At 40.9% G+C, this 27,821-nt stretch overlaps 1 long non-coding RNA gene across 1 annotated transcript; it reads left to right on the plus strand.

Moving 5' to 3' along the window:
* LOC118498477 lies at positions 1–27,503 on the plus strand. The gene is made up of 3 exons (XR_004900963.1): positions 1–130; positions 242–315; positions 26,537–27,503. It is a non-coding gene; the product is annotated as an uncharacterized LOC118498477 (long non-coding RNA).
* Positions 27,504–27,821: the final 318 nt, after the last annotated feature.

A 27,821-nucleotide genomic window follows, 5' to 3' on the forward strand; every position in this document is an offset into this window, starting at 1 on the left:
TGTAGGTAGCGGTGGAGCCAGAGACTCAGCTCAAGCTCCAGCCAGCGGAAGGGACCACCTGGGTATTCTCAAGATCCAGTTCGGTTCCTGGAACCTGCTCGCTTGTGGCGTGAACGGCAGGAGGTGTCCGGTGAGAGACGGTAAAGACCGAGATCGGAGGCTCGGGGGAAAGAGGCGGGACGGGAGTGTGTGAGGGATGGGGAGTTGGCGAGCTTTTACCTGGGTGGCCTCTCAACCCTAGGTCTGCGGGTTGCGGAGGATTGCGCGGGTGGCAAAGGGAGGGCTAGCGCCCCTGCGGCCCCAGACTGAGACCAGGTGAGTACCCTGTGGAGCCCACCGCCCATGCCCTCTGCCTCCCCCCACCATCTCTTAGAAAACATGTGCGGTTATGCAGCTCACGTGATCATCTGTGTGTGTGTCTGTAAGTCCCTGCCCCACCTTTCCCTCTTGCAGTCTGTCTCTATCTCCATCTTTCTGTCTTTATCTTTCTATTTCTCTCCCTCTCTGAGACATACTAGACAACCCAGACCTAGAAGGCTGGATCCTGTTAAAACTAGCCATGAGACCTTGAGCCATCTCCTTCATCCATGTGGGCCTCAGTTTCCTCATCTGTCAAACAGAGATCTAATAATCTCCACCTGAGACAATACATGTGCATCATTTTGCCCAGTGCCCAGCCCCTAGAAAATATTCAATAAATAACCACGGTCATGAGTGAAAAGAATATTATCTCTCTTGATGTTTGGCTTTGTTTTCTCTCTGTCTCTGAATCTACCCCCTCATTGTTTTTTCTTTCTGAATACTTCTGCTTTTCTCTGTTATTGTTTTTTCTCCTTCTACTTGTCTCTTTTCCATCCCTAAATAGGTTGAAGGTGCATTGTTTATAGTAATGAATTTGGCCTGAGAGCAACTATGAACTTAGCCTGGGGCTCTGGGCTGTTCTGTGGGTAAGAATTGGAGTATGAACTTGGGCTGCTTCTGGCCTCATTGAGGAGACACCCTCTTTGTTCCCCAGCCTACTGTGTTAAACAGGTAGAGACCCCCAGGTGAGGAGCAACTTAGATGAAATGGTGGATCAGGCCCTTTACCCTGTATCATGTTATTCACCACAAGTAGACCAGGGGTCTCCTAGTGACATCCCCAGACGGCCCTTCAGTCCCCATCTTGAAATCCTTTTACTAGGCCTTCTGGAACTCACCTTCAACCATCAGCAAAATCCCCTCCATTCTCTCTCTGGCTTCTGAACAGTCTCTTAATTTCCTGCCATTCCTTAGTGGTTCTCATACCTATTGCATCCAACACCCTGTTTTTACAATGTAGATTGTGAAATGCCCCCTTCACTTCTGAAATGAAGTACAAAGATAATAGAATCTGTCTATACACATAATTCCCCAAAATCAATATAATGTTCTAATTGTAATATAAAAGAGAAGTAAAGGAAGAGTAATTTATAATAAAACTATATATTTTGATATGTAAAAGCTTGGATATAATTCCACAAAAAGACATAATGAAATGGTCTTGCATAAAATTATATTGGACCTGGGAAGGTGACGGCTACATGTATGTTGATTGGTGACTCAGAAACCACGGGTAGAGTGATGCAGTTTTCCTAGATGAGGAACAATTCTTCATAAAGTTCTAAACATAAAGTACATATACATAAAGTGCAATCTTCCCTGAATTTATGTAGTTGTTGAACTTCTGGAAAAGTCAGTATATATTAAAATCTATGACCTGGCCTTCATAACCTCTCTGATCTTACCTCCTACCATTCTCCCCACTTGCTGTCTCTCTGCCACCCTTCCTAGCCTCCTTTGCTCTACTTGAACACATTAGGCACACTTCCACTTCAGGGTTTTGTAATGAACCATCACCTGTACCTAGAATGCTTTTCTGGCACAAGACTCATGCCCTTACTTCCTTTGGGCCTCTACTCAGATGTCACTTTCTCAATAAAGCCTACCCTGACCATCCTTTTTAAAACTGCAGTTCTCCTCTAGCAATACCCTTATCTATTTTTCTCATAGTGCCCCTCAATTTCTCACAGAGTATAAAATTCATATTTTTATTATGTTTCTTATTGTCTAGTTTCCCATTCAATTGTAAGCTCTTGAAGAGCAGATGTGTGAGTGTGTGTGTGTGTGTGTGTGTGCACGTGCCTGATGCATCCCTACGTAAAACAGTGCCTGGCACATAGTAGGCTTTCTTAGTAAATGTTGAATGAATGAATGATGAACAGGTTTTTTACGTACATGATTGTCTGGTGGGACATTCTAAAGTTGTATGGAATGTGGTACAGTTCTTTGCTGTGTGGAGCTGTCTTGTGCAGCTGAGCATCCTTGGTCCATGCCCACTAAATGTCACCAGTGATGTCCAATTGTGGCAATCAAACATTCCCCCATAGTGTGGGGGATAAATACAGACAACTGTAATTGAACAACAATAAAGTAATCTTTAAAAATTCCCCCATACACCCCATGATTGTCCGTCCCCATACTGAGAACAACTGCTTGGATACAAACCTGCCTTTCCCCTGAGCACTTTGCTCCCTATTAGCCCCCTCATACTCCTCTTACCAAGAGGCCAGGAGATGGAGATAGTTATCCTCACTCTAATTGACCTTCCCAGACATTATTTCCCTCTATCTTAAACAACCTGCCTTTTAGAATTAAAATTTCTATTTAAAAATAATTTCGGACTTTTAAAAAGTTGTAAAAAATACAAAGAATTCATTTATATCTATTGCTCAGATTTCTCAAGTATTAAGAAATTATATGACTACAATTCAATTATCAAAATTAAGAAATTAACACTGGTACAATACTATTAATGAAAGTACAGAATTTATTCAGATTTCATCAGGTGTTTTTTTTTTTCACTAATATCATATTTCTCTTCTAGGATTGAATTCAAGATCCCACATTGCATTTAGTTGTCATTTAGGCTATTCCAATCTGGGACAGTCCTTTAGTCTTTTTTTGTCTTTCATAACTCTGATATTTTTGAAGAGCCCTGGCCAGTTATTTTATGGAATTTTGGTTTGTCTGATGTTTCCAGGTGATGAGAGTGAAGTTATGGAATTCGGGCAAGAATGCCACAGAAGAGATGTGTCAGTAGTGCTTTGTATTAGGAGGCACTTGATATCAGCTTGTCCCAGTAAGGTTTTGTTCATTTTGACTGTTTAAGGTGGTGACTGCCAGGTTTCTCCACTATAGTTACTCTTTTCCTTTATAATTAATATATAATTTTTGGATATTTTAGGATTATGTAAATATCAACTACCTTTTTAAAAAATCTCAGATCATCAGACCATACCATCTCCCACCCATCTGTGTTATAGTCAGGTACAGACAAACACATACCTAGCCCTGTCATGTGTTATCCCTGGAAGAATTTAGCTCCTAGCTTCCTGTCACTCTTTATAACATTGGCCCAGTCCTACTTCTTGGTAGTTTTAATGTCTTTGCAGATGACCCTTCCAGTGTTCTTTTCTTGTCTCTTATTTCTATGATCTACACTCCTACAATGCTTTTGCCTTGCAACCCCACCTCAGCCACGCACTCCGATAGCCATACCCTTCTTACCAGTCTCTGTGATGACACCACCTTCATAATCTGTTTCAGCATCCTGCTGTCCATCCCATATCTATTGTCCCTCTAGTTCATTCCCCCTAGCACCCCAACTCCAATAATCCTTCAGCAGCACTAGGATGGAACATTTTCACTACCCTTTGCTTCTTTCATGTTCCTGTGTCCTCCCTTGAATCAGCTTGGATTCCATGATCCATCATTATAGTCATTCCCTTGCATACATCTCTAACACAGGAGGTCCAGCCTGGGGATCTCGACTGCTTGTTTGGATAAGCTGAAAAAAACCACAAGGAGGACTGGAGAGAGCAGACATAGACTTTATCACATTACAGGGAGTACCAACAGCAGCAGATTGGCAAAGCAGGACCGCACCTCCATGAGTCCAAGACTTGTTTTAAGGGATCCCGGACAAAGGGGGCACATGTCTTGTGTGTGACTCTAAACTACATTGCCTCAGTGTGTACGTGCAAAGAGAAAAGGTCAAGAAGCAGTCACATAGGACAAGAAGCCCCTCCCAAAAGGAGATAAAGAGGGGATTATAATCCATTTCCAAAACAATACATATTCCTTCCGGCCAGCGGCCTTCTGGACAGCCTTCCATTATGGGGTTTGGAAGAGCCATATCCAGCATGACCCCACACTCCACCCCGACATTGCTCCTCCACCTCACATTCTTCATGTTACATTCTTCTCATAGGGGACCTGTGTGGTGAGCGTGTTGGCACACTGCATTAATATGTCACAGATACAGCAAAGGCTACACCCCAAGACCAACAATGCAAGACAAAACCCAAAGAGACCTAGGAGAAGGGAGTGCCACCAGGAACCTGGAGAATTCCACCAAGTTGTAAACGGATCAGAGGCTATGGACAATATATGATTAATTTCAGCTTCTAGGGAAGTTGAGGCTTGGGATACACTGTGAGAATTATCTTGATGTATGCTCAATACTTGGTGTGCAGAATGGCACCCCCTTGGGTGACACTGAGAAAGTCTAATGCCATTCTGTTCTGCAGCACAACTTTCCTCATTTGAGTTATCTCATCAGAAACCAGGGCTGTAGCATGTCTGCTGTGGTTGAGGACTATTGCAGTGTGATTTTCTAGGGCCTTAAGGGCTTCATGGGTTAGAACAGTACCCACAGGGGGCACAAACATGGCTGGGGGTAGAACCACCTGTCAGAGCACTTGACTCGATAGCATGCCTGAAATGAGTCCCAATTTCAAGGGATGCATGGAAAAGTATTTAACACTCACCTTGGGATGTATGGTTCTCCCCAGGTGCAATGCCCAGTCCAATTAAATGGGAGGTAAGGCCAACCACATTGGCCACAGGTCCACAGAGCTCCCCATGGGATGGGATGGGCCTGTGTCTCCCGAGTAGTCCATCTCCAGTGGTCTGTAGCAGTTATTACCATTATCTTCTTATATAGAACTGCTGGCATCCTCCCCATGAGCTAAACAGTGTCATTTACAGTAGTATTTCTACATTCAATACATTTGGGCAGGGGTTGTGGCACCTCTACCTGTAATGCTGACAGCCACCCCACACCATCCCAAACTGTGTACAAAAGCCATGGCCTGGTGCGGTTGGCCTGTTACCTCATGAGGGAAAACACCTTTTCATGCATCTGCTTGAAGAGGTGGTCAGGAGCCTTCCAGCCTTCAAGCCAGTCCCAAGGTGTCTGGTTCACAGGGCATATCCACCATGGTAAGCTGGTGAAGGCAGCAGTGGGAAATTCAGTGTAGACCCAGCAATCAGAACAGTTGCTGACGGCTGCTAGCCTACCGACCCACTGTAAAAAGGAGTTTCCAGAGCAGAGTCTAGGGCTGATAAGAGAGATGTTTCATAGGAACTGATAAAGGTAGATCTTGGCAGTCTAGCAATACACATGCAACATTTGGTCTTTGGTTAATATGGTTACACTGACCGGTGGATGCCCTGGCCTTTGGTTGATACCACACCTTATCTGGCCCTAGGCTAAGGGCCTCCTATGGTCGAAAGACCAAGGGAGGTATGCGTACCTGCCAAACTAGAGGCTACATAAGTTCCCTTAAGAACTGAGATTTGCTGTTTGTTGTAACAAATAAGGGTAAGGGGCCAAGAGGCCATAATGGGTGTCAGCTGCAACCCCATGACAAGTCCCTGCCCCCCCAAGGAGCAACCAAGGAACACCAGTGGGACTGTACCTGCACCTGCCAGGGCCAGGTGAGGGTACATTTCCCTGGGGGTAGATCTTGGGGCACTGGCAAGAGCATGTTATTTTGTTGTCCCAACTTGGATGTAGCAGAGGCTCCTGTGTACTTAACTGCAGGTGGATAGGTGCTGCCCAAGGTTTAGTGAGGATGGTGACAGGAGATGCTTGTTCTACCCAAGGCCATTCATTCAAGGTTCTCAGGCACACAGGCAAGTTGTCCACCCCTGAAATGAACTAGACTCTGTCTTCAGGGTGTCTTTCAAGAGGCCATTGTACCTTTCAGTGAGGCCGGCTCCAGTGGGGTTGTATGGTAGATGGGCTCTCCGATCTATATTGAGGGCATCTGCCCATTTGTGTACTTGATGTCCCATGAAATGGGTGCCTTGGTCACTTTCAATGTCATCCAGGCTCCCATAGGCAGTACAGAGCAGCTTTAGGTGTAGGATGGTGGCTCACTGTGTGGCCCGCTGGCATGGGTCTGCTTTCAGAAAGCCAGTAGTCATGTCCACACATGGGAAGGCACAGTGTGAGCTTCCAGATAGTGGCAGGGAGCCAATGTATTCAACCTGCCAGTTGGTCAGCACGGTGTCCCCCTGTCACAGGCCACTGTATTTTGGGGTAGCCAGTGAGGGTGCTTCTCTACACAGATGGTACATTGCTGACAGGCCGTGACTACATTGGAGTAGCAGAGAAGTAGGCCCCAATCTTTTACCACTTTTTATAGTCTTCTGTCCCACATGCTGCATTTTTTTTTGTGGAGCCACAGGGCCATGTCTTCTGCTGGAACCTCCTCCAACCAGTGGGTGTGTGCCAGGCCGTCAGCCTCAGCATTGCCAAGGCTGCAGAGAGGTTGGTGTCCATTGACATGGTAAAGAGTTACCATTGTTTTAGGCTGTGTTCATAAATTTTTAAGTAAGTTTTGCCCACCGCCAAGGGTTCTTGAGCCATTTGCTAATTATTTTGTTGTCAACGATGCAGCCACAGGGTCAGTCTTTTGTATACTGCCCAGCTATCTGTGCAGATGGTCACTGGCCCATGTTTTTGGGTTATGACAATTCAGATAGCTTTTAACTCAGCCCACTGACTACTTCGTCCTGAGCCATCTTCCATCCATATGCTGTCTGTCCTGGGCTGGTAGGCCTCTACCCTCCAGGAGGGTGGCTGGCCATGGCAGGAGCCACCCGTGTACCAGGCATCCTCAGGCACAGGGGCTCATCCCTCTTTAATAGTAGGCCCAGGCGTGGGAAGAAGAGTAGGGACCTCCATGCCCATGTCTTGGTAAGTAATGGGGCCCAGGAGCTGCTGCATGTTTTGGCTCAGAGGGTTCATCACTAGTTTGCTTCTCTGTTGGAGATATGCACTCCACACAGAGTGGCCATCTGTGCTACTGAGCTCTTGGGTTGGTTTATAATGTCCTGTACCCACCCAGCAATGAGATAGATAGTGTGTACTTGAACCTCAGCCAGTCTGGTAATGGCTTCAGTAGCCAAGAGAGCCTGGTAAAGAGTGTTCACTTGTTGCTCTATTGTGCTGCATCGAGCCTCCACCCCCTTCCAGAGCAGGGACCAGAAGCCATATGGCACCTTGGTGTGCCCTTCCCATTGCCAGAGGCCCCAAGTACAGCCATCAGGGGTGACGTGGACATCTAAATCACATGCCTGAGATTGATCAATGACCCCCAGTGCTTGTATGGTCCTCATTGTTTGCTTGGTGGCCTTAAAGGCCTGGTCATGCCCCCCCACCAGTCCCAGGTGGCTCCTTTGTGGGTGAGGTGATAAAGAAGGTGTACTAGCTGAGCTAAGTGTGGTATGAAAACCTGCCAGTACCCCAACAACCCTAAGAATTCTTGTAATTGCTTCAGCTTCTGCGGGATGGGGAATGCCTGAATTTACCTATCATGACAGCAGGCATCACCTTTGTGTTACCTGACCAAACAACACCCAGGAATCTGACAGACAGTCCAGGTCTGTTGACTGCCTATCCTCAACCCTGGAGGTGAGCCAACAGCTGAGGAGCAGTGCGCTTTAACTCTGTAAGAGCATCAGAGGTCAGCATAATATCATCAATGTAATGGTATAATTTCACAGAGGGTGGTATAGTCCATATAGCTAAGTCTTCAACCACAAGGCCATGGCAAACAGTAGGGCAGTGCAGATAACCCTGAAGCACAACAGTGAATGTCCACTGGTGGTCTTCCCAGGCGAAGGCAAACTGGTCCTGGTTTTCAGGATTAATATTGACAGACAAGAAGGCATTAGTTAAATCTAATACATATGTGCCCAGCTCATGGCTGAGCTGGTTTAGCAGGCTAGCTATGTTAGCCATGGCTGCAAAGAGAGGGGCAATCACCTTATTTAGTTCTCTATAACCTACAGTCATGCGCCAAGTTCCATCCAGCTTTTGAATGGGCCACACAGGTGAGTTGTAGGGACTGTGGGCTGATCTGATAATGTTCACCTTAGCCAATTCTTCTATGGTCTCCCCAATCTCCTATGGCCACCCAGATGTCAGTATTGTTTGGTGTCCACTATTCTAGATTTGGGGAGTGGGAAGGGACATAGGTTTGGGGAGTGGGAAGAGCATGCCAGACACCTGCCCCCTCAAAATGGCCTTCACAACCCATATTTGGAAGCAAAACTCTCCCATGGCGGTCTGCAGGTGCATACCAGCTAGAATGTTAATTCCTAGGATATACTCAGGGATAGGGGAGACATCCACCTTATTGGGGCATAGTGGTAAACACCCTATTCCAAGAGTAAGTATCACAGCTCATACCTGAATGTACTGTTCCCCGTACCCATCAGTGGAAGTTATGAGCCCCCCAAGTCTGTCTGGGTTACCATAAATAAGAGAGCATTCTGCACCAGTATCAACTAAAGCCAACACTCTTTGTATGTTCTTTGGGGACCAGTAAATAGCAAGTTGTACATGTGGCCTCCAGTTCCCACTGGGTCCCCGTAAGCAGGTCCCTCGGCCATCGCCCTATGCAAAGACCTCTCTTCGTGGATAGTCCTCCAGATGGGCCAGAAGCAACTCCACAAACAGGGCCACCATGAAGTCAACCAAGCAGGGAATCAGCACTGGAGGCACTGATGGGACCATTCCGGTTGGTGGTACCCATTCCAATGTTCAGACAGTAGATGTTGTTACGGGCTGGAACTGTCGCTCAGGTTTCAGTCACTGCCACAGACTTACAAGTATGTGGTTAGGCTTGTTTATCTTATTTTTACCTACCCCAGCCTTTATCAGATTATTCCATAGTTGTTTGCCAGTCATTTTCACTGGATGTTCCAGTTTACATTTCATACTTTGAATTGTTTCCTTTTTATGGTCCTTTTTTAAAGTTAGTTTTATTCATTTTTTTGTCTCAATGGCTCTGCCTTCCCCTAGGTTGATGACTATATATGCCACTTCTTGTACAAAATCACCCACCTTGGTGGACGAAATAGGCATCAGGGTGCTGAAGTAAGCTGTGGGTGCTGTTTGCACAACCCGTTCCTCTTTCCTATAGTAAATCTTTCCATATCTGGCCCATTGGAGTGTGGCTTATAGATGGTGTGTCACATGCTCCCGGATGAACTGCTGGAGTTCTAGCAGACTGGTCCGGCAAGGGTTAGAGAAGGGTAGACCCCCCTCACTAGGCCACGCCACCCTACAGCCAACCAGCCATAAGCCACATAAGCAGGGTAGTTGTGTGACGGGCTTGGGCTTCGGCCATGTGAATTCTTTGTCTGAAAGAAGGGTGGGTGGTGACGGAAGACATATGTTTTAATTCATCCCCTGTAAGCAGAATGCCATCAGTCCCCATATCCCACAGCCACAATGACCACCCAGTGATGGATTCAGACCCTTTCTGTCTGAACTTAGCAGCCAGCTCTTCTAGTTTGGCAGGGGAGTAGGGGCACACCATAGTGTGCGAGGTCTGCTGGGGAGGTGGCACTGGAGTGCCCTGTGGCACCCATGACTCTTAGGTCTTAATCTTCTGAGTCATAATTAGACAAGCCATAAGTTTTCCTTTTTCTACTTTTATTGCCTTCCCTTTCTCATCTATTATGATGTCTTCATCTGAGTCACTTTCACTTTCAGCCGTAGGATCGCACTTGTGAGGATTCCAATTAGACTGTGCCACAATCGCCCATATATGTATGGATGGGTGCTAGTCGGCATCCCAGTATCCTGGCAAAGTGGCATGCTAGGTCCTGTTAATTGCTCACTGCTCTGTTCTAAGTGTCTCCCTAGGGAGTCCTTATTGTCTGTCATTAGGAGATGCATGTTCCTTTCTAGTTTCAGTTCCTCTTCTAAATGCACAGCACGTGCCTCTGCCTCTGTCTGTCTCTCAGTTACCCTCTGTAGTGCTGCCAACGATAACCAGCCCACAGCGGCAGCAATGTGGTGGAGGTCTTTCTTTTTCCCCAGGGCACACTTGTATCCTACATGCTGCAAGGCTTGTAGGAAGCCATTGGGAGTTTCAGGGGTGTCCCCCTAATCCTATGGCAGTTCCCATGTATTAAGAAGGTTTGCCATCTCGTACCACATAGAATATGCTGGCCAGCCGGGGATTCCTCCAGGCATCCCCTGACTTGGCATAACATCACCCATAGTCAACTAAACTTGCAGAGTTTTCAAGGTATCCAAATCTTGCTGACTAAGCCAATTGTAACATAGGAGGTTGAACTTGGGAATCTGGACTGCTCATTCAGATAAGCCAGAAAAACCACAAGAAGGACTGGATGGAGCAGACATAGTCTTTGTTACAGGGAGCACTGACAACAGTAGACTGGCAAAGCAGGACCACACCTCCATGAGTCTGAGACTTGTTTTAAGGGGTCCCAGACAAAGGGGCACGTGTCTTGTGCATGACTCTAAACTACATTGCCTCAGTGTGTACATGCAGAGGGAAAAAGTCAAGAAGCAGTCACACAGGACAAGAAGCCACCCCTAAAAGGAAATGAAAAGGGAATTACAATCTATTTCCAAAACAATACACATTCTTTCTGGCCAGCCTTCCATTATGAGGTTTGGAAAAACCACGTCCAGCACGACCCCACAGCATCCTCACTTTCCTTGCCCTCTGTCACTTCAGCATACTCACGGGGCAAATCCCCAGCCTGGGCTACATCCAATTCCACCTGTTCCACTGTACTTCCCTAGGCCATTCACTCTCCCATCCTCCTAGATGAGTATTTCATATCTTTTCTTTCCTCAGATCTCCAGTACCTCTCTCCCACCCTACACTCAGGATGTCTACTTGACTGTACAATGAAAACCGTCAGAAGTAAACCTCCACAGATTCCCACAACCACATCCAACCACCAAACATCTATACTCACACACTTTGCCCTCTTTCCTGTTCTTATGGATAAACTGTCCATGCTGTCATCAAAATCTAGTGCTTCCATTTTGGCACTGGATCTTGTCCTGTCTTACTTACTTGAAACATGGCTCCAGCAATTTTCTCTTCCCTTTCCTAGATCAATATTCCCCTCTCTACAAGATCATTCCCATTAGAACACAGACATTCTGTTATTGCTTCCAGCTTTTTGTTACAGTTTTATTGACATATTTTATGTACCATAAAATTCACCCTGTGAAAGAGTTTTTAGTACATTCACAGAGTCATGCAACCACCAATTCTGGAAGATTTTTCCCCCTGCAAAAGAAGCTTCATACTTATTAGCGGTTACTCCCCATGACTCCCTCCCCTCAAGCCCTAGGCAACCACTAATGCACTTATAGTTTCTGTTTATTGATTTGTCTAGACATTTCAAATAAATGGGATTATATAATATGTTGGTCATTATAAGTGACTTCTTTCACCTAGCATAGTGGTTTTGAGGTTCATATTGTTGCACGTAGCACTTTTATTGCGAAATAATATTCCATTGTATGGGTATACCACATTTTCTTTATCCATTTGCCAGTTGCTGAACATTTCAGTTGTTTTCATGTTTGGCTGTTATAAATAATGTTACTCTGAACATTTCTGTACAAGTTTTTGTGTGGATGCCTCTATGTTTTCTTTTCTCTTGGGTAAATACCTAGGAGTGGGATTGCTTAGTCATATGGCAACTCTGTTTAACTTTTTTTTAAAGATTTTATTTATTTAGAGACTTCCGGCAAGATGGAGGAATAGGTGGACGCACCGTACTTCCTCGTACAACCAAGATTAGAAAAACAATAATTTACAACAATAATTTACTATCAGAATAACACCCAGATCTGGCAGAGGATTTATCTGAATGGAAGTCGGGCAGCCAAGAAGCTGAAGTAGACGCGTTCATCCGGACTGGTAGGAGAAGACGAGCCGGGCAGGCGCGGGGCTGGTTCGGGTCGGCGGCACGCGGAGGTCGGGGGAAAGTTTGGCACGAACTCGGCGCAAAAGCCATCCGGGGGCGCAAGAAGGCAGCGGTGATCCCTGAGTACGCAAGCTGCGGCTGGCAGACCCAGAGGGGTAGCAATTGTGGACCAGGGCAGAACTCGAGGCCTGGAAGCCCAGACAAGGGTCTGAGTCCAGGAGAACGGAACTATCGCCATTGTTTTCTCCCGTCCCGCTCCCGCTCCCACCCCGCCCCACATATAACGTCACAATCTAGCGACTGGTGAGTACCTAAGGCTCCACCCCCCACCGTAACAAGAGCAACCAGACCGAAAAAAAAAAAAAAAGGAGAGACAGGAAAAAAAAAATATGTTTTCAGCAGAGCAGATCAGCCCCCCAGGACTCATCCTTTTGAGCGACCAAGAATTAGCCAATCTATCAGATGCGCAGTTCAAAACACTGGTGATCAGAAAGCTCACGGAACTGGTAGATTTTGGACGAAATCTAGATGAAAGGATGCAGGTTACCATAAAAGAGACGCAGGAAGATACGAGGAGGAGAGCCAATAGTGAAAGGAAGGAATATGAGTCTCAAAACAATACAGTGGACCAGAAGGAAGATAGAATCAACCAAGCAGGAAAGCAAGATGAAATAAGAATTCAAAAAATTGAGGAAAAGATTAAGAGCATCCAAGACACCTTTAAACGTTCCAATATCCGAATTATAGGGGTACCAGAATCGGAAGGGGAAAAGCAACAGATTGAGCACGTATTTGAACAAATAATAAAGGAGAACTTCCCCAATCTGGCAAAGGGAACAGTCTTCCAAGAAATCCAAGAAGCTCAGAGAGCCCCAAAGAAGTTGGACCCAAGAAGAAACACACCAAGGCACATCATAATTACATTAGCCAAGGTAAAAACGAAGGAGAGAATCCTAGAAGCAGCAAGAGATAAGGGGACAGTCACCTGCAAAGGAGTTCCCATCAGACTGTCAGCTGATTTCTCCAAAGAGACCTTACAGGCAAGAAGGGGCTGGAAAGAAATATTCCAAGTCATGAAAGACAAGGACCTACATCCCAGATTGCTCTATCCAGCAAAGCTCTCATGTAGAATGGAAGGGCAGATAAAGTGCTTCTCAGATAAGGTTAAGTTAAAGGAGTTCATCATCACCAAGCCCTTATTTTATGAAATGCTAAAGGGACTTATCTAAGAAAAGAAGATAAAGAAAAGACATGTATAGTAAAAGGACAGCAAACTCACAAATATTAACAACCACACCTAAAGCAAAACCAATAGAAACTAAGTAAACAATTAGAACAGGAACAGAACCACAGAAATGGAGGGCACATGGAGGGTTAGCAGCAGGGGGGTGGGAGGAGGAGAGAGGGGGAAAAGGTATAGAGAATAAGTAGCACAGAATGTAGGTTGAAAATAGATAGGGGGAGGGCAAGAATAGTACGGGAAATGTAGAAACTAAAGAACTCACAAGTATGACACATGGACATGAACTAAAGGGGGGAAAAGTGGGTGGGAGGGGGGTACGGGGGGAGGGGAGAGAAGGGGGGAAATGGGACAACTGTAATAGCATAATCAATAAAATATATTTTAAAAAAAGATTTCATTTATTTTTAGAGAGGGAAGGGGGAGGGGGGGAGAGAGAGAGAGAGAGAGAGAGAGACCGAGACCAATGTGTGGCCACTGGGGGCCATGGCCTACAACCTAGGCATATGCCCTGACTGGGAATCGAACCTGCGATGCCTGGTTCACAGCCCACACCCAATCCACTGAGCTATGCCAGCCAGGGCAACTCTGTTTAACTTTTTGAGGAACTCCCAAATGTTTGAAAAAGTGGCTGCACCATTTGAAACTCCAATGAGCAACGTATGAGGGTTCCAGTTTCTCCATAGCCTCTCCAACACCTTTAATTGTTTGTCTTTTTTTTAAAACCTCACCAGAGGATATGCTTTATTGATTTTAAAGGAGAGGAAGGGAGGGAGGGGAGAGAGAGAGAGAGAGAGAAAGAGAGAGAGAGATCTATCAGTTGCCTCCCATAGGCACCCTGACCAGGCATCAAACCCTTTATGTAGGTATAAGCCCTGACTGGGAATCAAACACACAATCTTTTGGCGTATGGTCCAAAAAATGCTCCAACCAATTAAGCCACCCAGCCAGGGCTTATTGTTTGTTTTTTTTATTATAGCCATCCTAATGAGTATAAAGTGGTACTTCATTGTGGTTTTTTATTTGCATTTCCCTAATAAATAATGATGTTGAACATCTTTTCTTGTGTTTATTGGCTATTTGTGCATCTTTGGAGAAGTGTCTATTCAAATCCTTAACCCTTTTAAAATTAGATTATTTGTCTTCTTATTGTTGAGTTGTAAGAATTTTTTAAGCATTTTAGATACAAGTCTCATGTCAGATATATGAAATGCAAATCTTTTCTCTTATTCTGTGGGTTGTCTTTCACTTTTTTGATGAAGTTCTTTGATGCAGACGAGTTTTAAATTTTGAAGTCAAATTTATCTATTTTTCTTTTGTCATTTGAGTTCTTTATATCATATCCAAGAAACCGTTCCATAACCCAAGGTCATAAAAAATTATTCCTATGTTTTCTTCTAGGAATTGCATGGATTTTAGCTCTTACATTTGGGTTGATGATCCATTTTGAGTTAATTTTTGTGTGTGGTGCGAAGTAGGGTTCCAAATTTTATTCTTCTACATGCGAATATCTAGTTGTTCCAGCACCTTTTGTTAAAGGGTACTCTATCCCCCATTGAATTGTCTTAGCAATCTTGTGAAAAATCAATTGACCATAAATCATACATTTAAAGGTTATCATAATTTCTGGACTTGGAATTCTATTCTATTGATCTATGTGTCTGTCACTATGCCAGACTACACTGTCTTGATTACTATAGTTGTGTAGTTAAGCTTTGAAAGCAGGAATTGGGAGTCTTCTACCTTTGTTCTTTTTCAAGATTGTTTTCACTTTTCTAAGTCCCTTGCATTTCTATATGAATTTTAGGAGCAGCCTGTCAGTTTCTGCAGAAAATCAGCTAGAATAAGGATTGTGTTGAGTCTATAAATCATTTGGAAGATATCACCATTTAACAACATTAAGTCTTCCTATTCATGAACATGAGAAGTCTTTCCATTTAGACTCTAATTTCTTTCACAAGTGTTTTTGTAGTTATCAGTATGCAAGTTTTGCACTTCTTTTCTTAAATTCATTCCTAGGTATTTTATGCTTTTTGCTGCTGTTATAAATGGTATTATTTTCTTAATTTCACTTGCTGATTGTCCATTGCTAGTGTGTAGAAATACAATAGATTTTTGTTTATTGATCTTCTATCCTGCCACATTGCTGACTTGTTCATTAGTTCAGAACATTTTTTAGTTGATTCCTTAGGATTTTCTATATACTAGATCGTGTCATCTGTAGAGATGGTTTCACTTTTCCTTTCCAAGCTGGATGCCTTTTTTTTTTCTTGACTAGTTGACTAGTCAAGACTTTCCAGTGCAGTGCTGACTAGAAGTAATGACAGCAGGTATTCTTATCTTGTTCCTGATCTTAGGGTGAAAGTATTAAGTCTTTCTCCACTAAGTATGATATTAGCTGTGGGTTTTACATAGATACCTTTTATCAAGTTGAGCAAGTTCCTTTCTACTCTTAGTTCTCTGAATGTTTTTGCCATGAATGGGTGTTGGGTTTTGTCACACGCCTTTTCTGTATGTATTAATGTGGTGTATTTTACCGATTAATTTTTAGATGATAAACTAACCTTGCATTGCTGAAACAAACCCTAACTGATCATGTTATATAAAACTTTTCATATGTTGCTAGACTTGGTTTGCTATTTTGCTGAGGAATTTTATATTGATATTCATAAGGGATATTGGTCTATAGTTTTCTTGTAATATCATTGTCTTGTTTTGGTATTAATGTAATACTGGCTGCATAGAATGAATTAGGAAGTGTTTTCTCCTCTGTCTTTTGGATGATTGTGAAGGATTGATATTTGCTTTGTGTATATTTTATGTCATTTTTGTTCCTTTGTTCTTTAATTCCTCTCTTCTTTTGTGTTAAGTAGATATTTTTTACTTAAAATTTAAAATTTCCTTATTAACTATATATATATTGATTGATTGATTTGAGAGAGAGAAAGAGACATCAATTTGTTGTTTCGCTTATTTGTGCATTCATTTGTTGCTTCTTGGATGTGCCTTGACTGGGGATGAATCCACAACCTTGGTATATTGGGATGATGTTTTAACCAACTGAACTTACCTGGCCAGGGCCTTGACTATATGTTTTTTGAGTTAACTTCTTAGTGGTTGCCCTGGGAATTACAATTACCATCTTAATGTGAATCAATCTACTTTGGATTAATTCTAACTTTCAGTAGTATATAAAAAACTTAGCTCCAATATATCTCTGTTCCCTCTCCTTTGTGGTATCATCATACAAATTACTTTGTACGTTATAAGCACGTCAACACAGTTTTAATATTATTGCTTATGCAGTTGTCTTTTACAATAGATAGGAAAACAAAAGCATTATGAAATTCTTTTTTTTTCATCATACCTATGTAGTTACCTTCAAGTTACCATTTACTGTCCTCTAATTTCAGCCTGAAGCTAGGAACAAATTCTTTCAGTTTTTGTTTATCTTAACTTCTCTTTCATGTTTGAAGGACAGTGGCTAGATATGGAATTCTCCAGTGACTGTCTTTTTCTTACAACATTTTGAAGATGTCATCACACTGTCTTCTGGCCCCTTTGGGACTCTATGGTTTCTGATTAAAAATCAGCTGTTAATGTTATTGAGGATCCCTTAGATGCAATGTCATTTTTCTCTTGCTGCATTCAAGATTTTCCTTTTGACTGATTTTTGTCAGTTTCACTATGTATCTAGGTATGGATCTGTTTGAGTTTATTCTACTTGAGCTTCATGAATGTATAGATTAATATTTTCACCCAATTTGTGATGTTTTGGCTCCTTTCTCTCTCGTCTTTCTAAGACTCCTGTTAATGCGTATGTTGATACATGGATGGAGTCTCACAGGACCGCGAGGCTCTGTTTCTTTATCTTTATTCTTTTTTCTGTCTTCTTTTCATAATGGATAATCTCTATTGACCTTTCATAAAATTTACCCTTCTCTTCTGCCAGCTCAAATCTCTTGTTGAGCCCCTCAAAGTATATTTTTCATTTCAGTTGTTATATTTTAAAGTCCAGATTTTCTATTAGATTTTTTTATTTCTATCTCTATTGATATTGTCTATTTTGTGAGACATTGTTCTCATACTTTCATTCAATTCTGTAGAGATGGCTTCCTTTAGTTCTCTGAAAACATTTATAATAGCTAACTTTAAGTCTTTGTCTATTAAGTCCCAAATATTGCCCCCCTCAAAAAATGTTGTTTTGGCTGTTTTTTCCCCTGTATATGAAACATTATTTATTGTTTTTTTGCATGTTTCACAAATTTTTTTGTTAAAAACTGGACATTTTAGATACTCTAACAACTCTGGTATCAGACTCTTCCAAACTCAAGGTTTCTTATAGTTTTGGGTTGTGTGTGTGTGTGGTTGTTGTTATTGTTATTATTCTTATTGCCATTTACTTGTTTAACAATTTACCTCAACTAATTCTCTGAATTCTTTATTTCCTGTATTAGAGGCCGGGACAAAGATAGTTATTCATATGGAAAATAGTGCAATAATTCATAAACAATAATACAAGAATAAACTGTGTTTCATGTACTCAACTGTAAACCTACTTTTGCCCCAACCTCTATGTGTCCCCTGAGTTCTCTGCCAGCTATTTTTAAGTTCTTGTTTTTTATTGTTTTTATTTCTTAAGTATATTTTATTGAGCCTTGGCTGGCATAGCTCAGTGGTTTGAGCGCGGGCTGCTAACCAAAGTGTTGCAGGTTCAATTCCCAGTCAAAGTACATACATGCCTGGGTTGCAGGCATGCATGTGGTTCCCCAGCAACCACACATTGATGTTTCTCTCTCTCTCTCTTTCTCCCTCCCTTCCCTCTCTAAAAATAAATAAATAAAATCTTTTTTAAAACAGTATATTTTATTGATTATGCTATTACAGTTGTCATATTTTTCTCCCTTTTATTTCCCTCCACCCTGTGCCGCTCTCCCACTCCCCTTAGTTCATGTCCATGGGTCATATATATAAGTTCTTTGGCTACTCCATTTCCTATACTATTCTTAACTTCCTCCTGTCTACTTTGTACCTACCATTTATGCTTCTCATTCCTTGTACATTTTCCCCCACTTTCCCCTTTCCTCCTCTCTGTTGATAATCCTCCATGTGATCTCCATTTCGGTGGTTCTGTTCCTGTTCTACTTGTTTGCTTAGTTTGCTTTTTTTTTTTAGGTTTAGTTGTTGATAGTTGTGAGTTTGTTGCCATTTTACTGTTCATAGTTTTGATCATCTTCTTTGTCTTAGATAAGTCCCTCTATCTCCTATTGCTTCCATCTTTGAAAAATTATAACACTTTCTTTGTCCCACATCCCCTTGCAGCTGTGGATTAATTTCCCTATTCCCCTAACAGTAAAATTCTCTAAAAGAGTTGTCATTTTTCACTTCTTTCTACTCTCCTCCCATTCTGTTTGTTCTTATGAAATATATTGGATATATCATAAAAAGAATATATACACTATATACGTGAGTTATAAAGGTATTAATATAATGAAAACCCAAGAACTCACAACCTAAACAAAGAACAACATTAATAATAGCATCTATCCCTGTATCATTTTCTGTCCTATTCCCCACCCCCTGCCAGAAATTACCAGTCTCCTAAGTCTGGTGTTTAACATTCCCTTGCTCATATTATATATATATATATATGTGTGTGTGTGTGTGTGTGTGTGTGTGTGTGTGTAATATATATGTGTGTGTATACACACACACACATATCACACATGTACATATTTGTGGAGATGTTTCTTTTACATTGTTTATTTGACTTGGTTGTGAGCTTTGTAAAAAATAGAATCATACTCTGTGTAGTCTTCCGTGACTCGCTTTTTTCACTCATTATTGTGTTTCCAACATTCACCTATGTTTTATATGTATCTGTCGCTTGTTCGTTCTCAAGGCTGTATAATATTTCGTTGGGTGATGGTAAAATAAATCATTCATCCATTTATCTTTTGATGGGCATTTGGATCATATACAGCATTTTGCTCTCATGGACATTCTTATACATGTCTCCTGGTACACATGCAAACCCATTTTTCTATGGTATAGACCTAGAAGTGGAATTGACAGTTAATAGGACATGAAAATGTTCACCTCAAGAAGACTGTGCTGGGGACTTCTGGTCAAGATGGCAGTGTAGGCAGACATGCTCGTCTCTTTGCACAACCACATCAAAATTACAACTAAAATATAGAACAATTATCATTCAGAACCATCAGAAATTGAGCTGAATTAAAGCCTGACTACTAAAAAATTGAGTTGAATGGAAGACTGACAACTATGGAATTAAATAAACCACATCCATCCAGACTGGTAGGAGGGGCATTGACACAGAACAGGCTGGTCCCACAACCATGTGTGGTGGACAAAAATTTGGGAGGGATATCTTGTGAGCCAAGAGTCATAGTTCCATACCAGGCTCTCCAACCCAGAGTTCCAGTACCAGGAAGATAAGTCCCCACAACTTCTGGTTGCCAAAACCAGTAGGGATTGCATTGGTGGAAGAAACTTCTGGAGCCTCAAGCAGTTCCTCTTAAAGAACCCATACAGGGACTCACCTACTCAGACTCACTTCCTCTGAGCTCCAGCACTGGGGGAGCAGCTTGAAAGGCACCAGTGGCACACAGGGAGAAACTAACATGTTTGGCATCAAGGCTAGCAGAAGCCATTGTCCCTTTGCTAAGCCCTCTCCCCACAGAGCCAGCAAGCTGGTGCCATATCTGAAAATTCATCAACCTGGCTAACACTGTTTGACCCACGTTGGAGATCCCCAGACTGCCCCACCCAACTTATGGGCCCACCCAAGCTGCTTTTCCATATGAATGGCTGGTCTTGGCTCATGCTTCACAACTTCCTAAATCCTATCAAGCAACAGCTGGCTTCAGTGAGCCTCAGGCCAGGCACTGGCAGCAGCAGCTTAGACTCACAGCTTGGCTTTGCCTGGGAATCTCTAAGCCCAGCACAAGTAGCAGCCATCTCAGGTTGCTTTATAGGTCAGGCAGGGTACCAACAGGCAAAACACAGGTGGGTCTGACCTTGGCCTGCACCACCCAGGAAACCCCAGGGCCAGTGCACCCAGTGGACAGCTACAGACCACATCAGCACACCACCACCCTGCTCCTGCACAGCTGGTCCACCATGGAGGGCAGAGGTTGGTGCTCAGTGGTCACAGCGAGTTCTTGCAGCTGGCTGTCCTAAGTAAATCCCTCCCATTGACCTGCCAATAGCAACCAAGGCTCAACTACAAGAAGTGGGTGTACTCAGCCCACATGAAGGATGCACATCGAGTACCCAGCTTGGGGTGATAAGGGAGACTGTGCCACTGGACCATACAGGACACCTACTACATTAGGCCACACTACCAAGACAGGGAGTCAAAGCAGCTGTACCTAATACATAGAAACAAACACAAGGAGGCTGCCAAAACAAGGAGACAAAGAAACATGGCCCAAATGAAAGAACAGATCAAAACTCCAGAAAAAGAGCTAAATGAGTCATAAACTAAGGGGAGGGTGGTAATGGGAGGGAAGTGGGGAGGGTGGGAGGGGGGAATGGATTGGGATTAAAAAGGAGAAAACTGTATTTGAACAATGATTAAAATATAATAAAAAAAGAAAAAAAATAGCTAAATGAAATGGAAAAAAGCACTCTATCAGAGGCAGAGTTCAAAACAGCGGTTATGAGGATGCTCGAGGAACTTAGTGAGGACCTCAGCAGCATAAAAAAGACCCAGTCAGAAATGAAGGATACACTAATTGAAATGAACAATTTACAGGGAAACAACAGTAGAGTGGATGAAGCCAAGAACCAAATCAATGATTTGGAACATAAGGAAGCAAAAAACAACCAATCAGAACAAGAAGAAAAAAGAATTTAAAAAAATGAGGTTAGGATGAACAGTCTCTGGGACAACTTCAAGAGGTCCAACATTCACATCATAGGGTTGTTAGAAGGGGAAGAGAGAGAGCAAGATATTGAAATCTATTTGAAAAGATAATGAAAGAAAACTTAGCTGATTTGGTGAAGAAAATAGACTTGCAAGTCCAAGAAGCACAGACTCTCTAACAAGATGGATACAAAGAAGCCCACGCCAAAACACATCATAATTAAAATGCCAAAGGTTAAAGATAAATAGAGAATCTTAAAAACAGCAAGAGAAAAGTTAGTTACGTATAGAGGAGTTCCCAAAAGACTGTCAGCTGATTTCTCACAAGAAACTTTGCAGGCTGGAAGTGATTGGCAAAAAATATTCAGAGTCTTGAAAAGCAGAGACATATAGCTAAAATTGCTGTACCCAGGAAAGCTATCATTTAGAATCAAAGGGCAGATAAAGAGCTTCCTAAACAAGAAAAAACTAAAGGAGTTTATCATCACCAAACCATTATTATATGAAATGTTAAAGGGAATTATTTAAGGAAAAGAACAAGATCAGATCTATGAACAATAAAATGGCAAAAATACATATCTATCAACAATTGAATCGTAAAAACAAACTAAGCAAACAAGAAGAACAGAGACAGAATCATAGATATGGAGAGCATTTAATGATTGCCTGATGAGATGAGTGGGGGGTGTGGAGGAGTGGGTATAGAGGTGAAGGGATTACGAAGTATAAATAGGTAGTTACAGAATACCCATGTGGATGTAAAAAAGTACAGTATAAGAAACAGAGTAGCCAAAGAACTTATGCGCATGACTCACGGACATGAATGATGGTGGGGAGATTGCCTGAGGTCATGGGGGGTACTGGGTGGAGGGGGGAAGAGGTAAAATTAGGACAACTCTAATAACATAGTCAGTAAAGTATAATTTAAAAATAGAAAAGATTGTGCCAAAATGTATACTATTTTATTATTTTAAAAATTTTATTATTTTTAGAGGGTGGGAAGGAGAGCAAAAGAAAGGGAGAGAAACATTGATGTGAGAGAGAAAGATTGATGGTTGCTTTCCATATGTGTCCTCATGAGGGACCAAATCTGCAACCCAGGCATGTGTTCTCACCAGGAATTGAACCAGTGGCCTTTAGCTTTGCAGAACAACACTCAACTGACTGAGCCATGCCAGCCAGGGCCCAAAATGTATTTTAAACTGATAGTACCAAATTTATACACCTTTTAGCAATTTATAAGCAATCTTATTGTCCCACAACTTAATCAATTCTTGATTATTTCCCACTTTTTAGTTTTTGTCATAGTGAGTGTAAAGTGATACCTCGTTGTGGACTATATTAACATTTTTCCAGTCACTAATGTGTTTGAGCATCTTTTCATGTTTACTGGCTGCGCATGTTTCTTCTTCTGGGAAATGACTGTTAATACCTTGTGCCCATTTTTAAAATTACTATTTTTATCACTTTTATTGATTTGTAGGAGCTACTTAGTTATTTGGATACTCATTATTTGTCAGTTATCTATGTTGAATATTTTCTGTCAGTTGGTGGCTTATTTTTTTCTTTGTGGTGTCTTTGCAGCAGAAATTCCTAATTTTAAAGATGTTATTTATTTATTTACTAGAGAGGAGGGAATGAAGGGAGAAAGAGGAGAAAAACATCAGTGTGTGAGAGAAACAGATTGACTGCCTATCGCACCCCCCAAACTGGGGTCCTGGCCCACAACCTAGGCATGTGCCCTGACTGGGAATTGAACCAGCCACCCCTCAGTTCCCAGGCTGGTGCTTAATCCACTGAGCCACACCAGCCAGGGCAGAAATTCCTAATTTTAATTGTATTGAAAATTCAGCGTTTTTCTCTACAGATAACACTTTTTTGTGTGTTGTCTTATGTAACCTAAGGTCTTAAAGATATTCTTTATTTTTTTCTAATAAAAGTTTAAAAGTTTGCCTTTCACATTTAGTCCTTAACTTAACAGAAATTGATCTTTGTGTGGTATAAGGGTATAAGGTAGGGAGTCAGTTTTATTATTTTCCATGTGAATAGTTATCTGAAGTAACATCTCTGACACACTTCAAGTTTCTATATTTGTATAGGTCTGTTTCAGGAATTTCTACTGTTGGCTAACTTTTTGTCTCTAACCACAGAACAATAATTACTTTAGCTTCATAAAGAATCTTGCTATTTGATAAAGTTAAATCTTCCCATTTTATTCTTCTTTAGGAATATCATATATTCTTGGCCCTTGTTATTTTAAATACATTTCAGCATCAGCTTGTTATGGTCTATAAAAATATTGGAATTGCAGTGGATCTATAGATTAGTGAATTGATATGTTTATGATGTTGAATCTTTCCACCTATGAATATGACATATCCTTTTATTTAAAATAAATTCTTGAATATCTTTTGGTACTGCTTCGTAATTTTCTACATAAGTTGTGTATTTTTTTCATTCCTTTTATTTTTAAAATTATTTTTATTTATTTAATTTATTGGGGTGATGTTGGTTAGTAAAGTTATATAAGGTTCAGGTGTACAATTTTATAATACAGGTGTTGTATATCTTGTGTTAGATTTATTCCTTGGTATTTATGTGTTTTGCTCCTATTATAAATGAGATCTTGTTATGTAATGTGTTTTTTATTTTGCAGGGGTATAGAAATGAAGTTCAGTTTTTAATACTGATATTATAGCCATTCACTTTGCTAAATTTATTATTTTTAAGCAAACTTTTTACTTATTGATTTAGAGAGAGAGAGTAAGGGGGAAGGGGGAGAGAGAGAGAGAGAGAGAGAGAATTTTTTGTTCTACTCATTCCTGTATTCATTGGTTTATTCTTATTTGTGCCCTGACCAGGGATCAAGCCTGCAACCTGGGCATATCTTAATGATGCTCTAACCAACTGAGATACCTGGCCAGGGCCAAACTTTTTATTTTATAATAATTTTATAGTAATAGAAAAGTAAATAAAGAGATAGTGCAGAGAGTTCCTGTATACTTCTTACCATAGTATAGTTGTCAAAATTGAGAAAGCAATATTGATATATTACTAGTAACTAAACTTCAGACTTTGTATGGATTTATCACTTTTCCCACTAATGTCCTCTTTCTGTTCTGGGCTCCAATTCAGAATACTGCATTGCATTGAAGTTGTCATGTCTCTTTAGTGTCCTCTGGTCTATGCCAGCTCCTCAGTCTTTCCTTGTTTTCCATGACCTTAACACATTTAAGGTGTACTATAGAATGACCCTAAATTTGGAAATGTCTGAAGTTTTCCTGATAATTAGACTGGGATTGTTTTTGGAAAAAACACCACAGAATTGAAGTGCCCTTTTCATCACATCATATCAGGGGTATGTGATATCCCCATGCCATCACTGCTGATGCTGACCTTCATCACTTGGTTAAAGTGGTTGCCAGGTTCATCCAATATAAAGTTGCTATTTCTCCCATTTCCTTCTCTGTTCTTTGGAAGAATCTAGCCCACCTGCAAGGAGAGGGAGAGGAATTAAGGTCCACCTCTGAAAGGGGATGTATTTACATATATTACTTGGAACTCTTCTGTAAAAAAAGATTGTTTTCTTTTCTCTTATTTATATATTTATATGTTTATTTATTCAGGTACCTATTTATATCTGTGCATATTCATGCATATTTATTTAATATAATCAGAGTTTAATCTAATATATTAAAGTTATTTAATATAATGAACTCATGCATATTTATTTAATATAATCTGATTTATAAATCCAATACTACTGTGTGTTGTCTTGTTGCTCAAGTTGTTCCAGCTTTGGCCACTGGGTTTCTTTTTGAGGACGGCTCCTGTATCCTTTTGACATGCCTCCATCCTTTTGTTTTTTAGCACTTCCTTGCTGGCACTGCAAGATGCTTCCTACTCATCTTGTATTTTCCTGCCCCAAATCCTGGAATTCTCCATTTCTCAACAAGGCACAGTTCCTTTCAAGTTGTCTGCATATTCTTTTGTGTTTTCAACATTAACAACTATGTCAGCTATAAGTATTGACAGTTTTGTTTTTTCTTTTCTAATCTTTATGCCTTTAATTTATTTTTCTTGTCTTACTAATGTGGACAAGACCTCTTAGTAAGACAAGACACTATTGAATAGAAAAGATGTTAGTGGGCATCCTTGTCTTGTTGGATATTTTAGAGGAAACATCACTAACCTTATCCTGTTAAGAATGACAAGTTCTCTAGGAGAGGGGAAGGAGAAAAAAAAAGAATGACAAGTTCTGCCCTGGCTGGCGTGGCTCAGTGAGTTGAGCATCTTCCTGCAAAGCCAAAGGTTGCCAGTTCAATTCCCAGCCAGGGAACATACCTGGGTTGCAGCCAATTGATGTTTCTCTCCCTGTCTTCCTCTCTACCTTCCCCTCACTCTAAAATAAAGAAATAAAATCTTTTTTTAAAAAGAATGACAAGTTCTATCCTGTTACTTTATGCTAACAAGTTTTTATTATTGTTTTTAAATCATGAAAGGGTATAGAATTTTTTGTCAAATACCTTTTCTGGTTCTTAGGATGATTATGGTTTTTTTTCTCTAATAATGTGATAATGTGTTAATGCCATTGATAGATTTCCCTCATGTTAGACCACCTTTGAATTTCTGTTATAAATACAACATTGTTCTGATCTTTTTCTTTTTATACAGTAGAAGGTTTAGTTTGTTAATATTTGTTTAGGATTTTTATGTCTGTGTCCATGAGTGAAATTGGTCTCTGGTTTTCCTTTCTCATGCTTCCCTTATTTGCTTTTCACCTCAAGTTCTGCTGGTATCATAGAATGAATCAGTGTTCCCTTTTTTACAGAATTCTGCAAGATGCTACATGGCATTAGAATGGTCTATTAAGTGGAATTTTCCTATAAAACTATCTTGGTTTGGTGTTTTCTTTTTTAAAACTGAATTAATATTAAACTTCTAAATAAAGTCTTTTCAGATTTTTAAATGAGAAATTTGAAAACTGCCTCCATAACATGTTTATTTTATATGAGGTTTTTATACTTGATATGGCTACACACAAATTCTGATCAAGACTTTTTAATGATGTGTTCTTTAAGGTTTTCAATAGTTATGGTCAACAAAAACCTAAGTACAAGTAGGTGATAAAGTATTTAAAGCCAATTTTTAAACTATTCATAAATGTTTAACAATTGAAATGGCATCTGACAGCTTTTCTTTTTGTTTCATTGACAAATATATCATTCAAATTTCTTGTGATTATGTAATTAGACTTCAAACCAATTGAACTCTTACATATAAATTATTTCAAAATAATGATGAAGCTCTTATTTGCAGAACATGCATCATTGTTAGACCCATCACCTACAGCTAGCCTGGACACCATTAAAGGGGCCCATCAGCTGCAAATGGATAAAAGTATCTGATATTTGTGAAGACAGTCTCAGAGCTTCTACCTGGAGTTACACTCTCTAGAAGCTCCAGCTTAGCCTTCCTGCACCCAGCCCCACTCCAACTAGTCACAAGTTGGCTGTGTATGGTGTTTCTTAGCAACGAACACAGACTCTTCCAGCAGTTCCACAGGCCCTTTGTCTTCAGTGAGCAGAAGATTACAGAAACTGGCTACTGAAGAGGCTGTCCAAGTGACTGAACTCCTTCTTGGCCTGACTTAGCACACTTACTATGGAGCAGTAACTGAGTGCTGGATGTTACTCATTTGTGCTCACCACCTACAGGTACGTAGAGAGATTTGTCAGACCTTGTTTCACTAAGGACCACCCTCCAAGGATCTCTACAGGAGGCTGCATATAGAGAGAGGCAGGCTTCCTAGGGTCTCCACTGCCTTAGGTTCCACATGGACACCTCCAGGGCTGAGGGAATTTGTATCTCTTTACCTACCTGTAATCCACATATCAACTAGAAAATTCTGCCTCCTGCTATTTTTGTTTGTTTGTTTGTTTATTCATGTATTAATTTTTGGTAGGAAAAGTTTTAACTGCTGCTTCAATTTTCTTACTAGGTAGAGGACTATTCAGGATTTCTTTTTCTTCTTGTGTTAGTTTTGGTAAGTTAAAGTTTTCTAGGAACTGGTCCATTTTGTCTGAATTCTCAAATTTATTGGCATAAACTTCCCTTATTTTTTATTCTCTGCTGTATGTAATCTGTAGTTATGTCTTTTTCATTGCTGATATTGGTTATTTGTGCCTTCTCACTTTTTTTCTTGATAAATCTCACCAGAGGTTTGTCTATTTTATTAGTCTTTTCAAAGAACCAACTTTTGGCTTTGTTGCTTCTCTCTATTTTGTCTTTGTTTTCTATTTCTTTAATTTCTGCTCTTATCTTTTTTGATCTCCTTCCTTCCACATTTTTTGGATTTATTCTGTTGTTCTTTTTCTGATTTCTTAAATTGGATACTGAGTTCATTAATTTTCAGGCTTCCTTGTTTTTTGATTTGTGCATTTAAGGATATAAATTGCTCTCTAGACATTGCTTTTCTATAAGGTCAGATGTGTTGTATTTCATTATTGTTCAATTCCAAGTACTTCAACTTTCCATCTTGCTTACTTCTTTAACCTGTAAGTTATATAGAAGTATGTTTTTAAATTTCTGAATGTTTGTGGAT

This window comes from Phyllostomus discolor, chromosome X (genome assembly GCF_004126475.2).
Source record: "Phyllostomus discolor isolate MPI-MPIP mPhyDis1 chromosome X, mPhyDis1.pri.v3, whole genome shotgun sequence".
Classification (NCBI taxonomy): Eukaryota; Metazoa; Chordata; class Mammalia; order Chiroptera; family Phyllostomidae; genus Phyllostomus; species Phyllostomus discolor.